Source organism: Prionailurus bengalensis, chromosome C2 (assembly GCF_016509475.1).
Source record: "Prionailurus bengalensis isolate Pbe53 chromosome C2, Fcat_Pben_1.1_paternal_pri, whole genome shotgun sequence".
Taxonomy (NCBI): domain Eukaryota; kingdom Metazoa; phylum Chordata; class Mammalia; order Carnivora; family Felidae; genus Prionailurus; species Prionailurus bengalensis.
In genome coordinates, this window is record NC_057350.1 from 11147085 (window position 1) to 11147840 (window position 756).

General features: G+C 40.5%; 1 non-coding gene across 1 annotated transcript; it reads left to right on the forward strand.

Annotated features, from left to right (window-relative positions):
- Positions 1–239: 239 nt before the first annotated feature.
- Positions 240–312, forward strand: TRNAE-CUC. The gene has a single exon. It is a non-coding gene; the product is annotated as a tRNA-Glu (tRNA).
- Positions 313–756: the final 444 nt, after the last annotated feature.

A 756-nucleotide genomic window follows, 5' to 3' on the forward strand; every position in this document is an offset into this window, starting at 1 on the left:
TGACTTCCAAGGTGCATGAAACTATGAGTAGAGGCAAAGGCATGAACTAGCAATGAATGAGCCAGGACAGAAAGGAAACCAACACAGGGTATGGCACATACGAAGCTCTAAAGGAACACATTGACATTGCAAATGGTTGAATCGTCTAATTAAACCAAATTAATGGAAATTAATGGAAGCCATACAATTAAGCGCTAGGTTGTTTGGTTCGGTACATAAAGAATGCAGTGTTTAGGGGTGCCTGGCTGGCTCAGTTGGTAGAGCATGTGACTCTCGATCTCAGAGTTGTGAGTTCAAGCCCCACATTGGGTGTAGAGACTACTTAAAAATAAAATCTTAGAAAAAAAAAAAGAATGCAGGGTTTGGGTGGCAAATAGGTCAATGAAAGCGATTATTGTCAGGGAAGTGTGATTGATAAGGAGAGATTTAACTGGGCGTTTAGGGATCAGTAAAGATTTTGTATTGTGGGAAAAAAGGGAAGACCTGCTAAATTAAGAGGAAAAAAGAAGGACATCCCAGACAGAGAAATATACAAGGGATGAGCACAGTGGAACGCTGGTAATGTTCAACATCTTTCTCTTGGAAAAAGAAACCAACCATTATTGGTGGCATTTACCAATTTCCGTGGTATAAATACCCCAAACATGGCTGATTCTCAGCTAGTAGTGTGACATTACTGAATGCAGAGTTGGGAAGAGGTGTGCATCAGCTCACTCTCACTGTCATACAGCATTTGCACATACAACATAAATAATC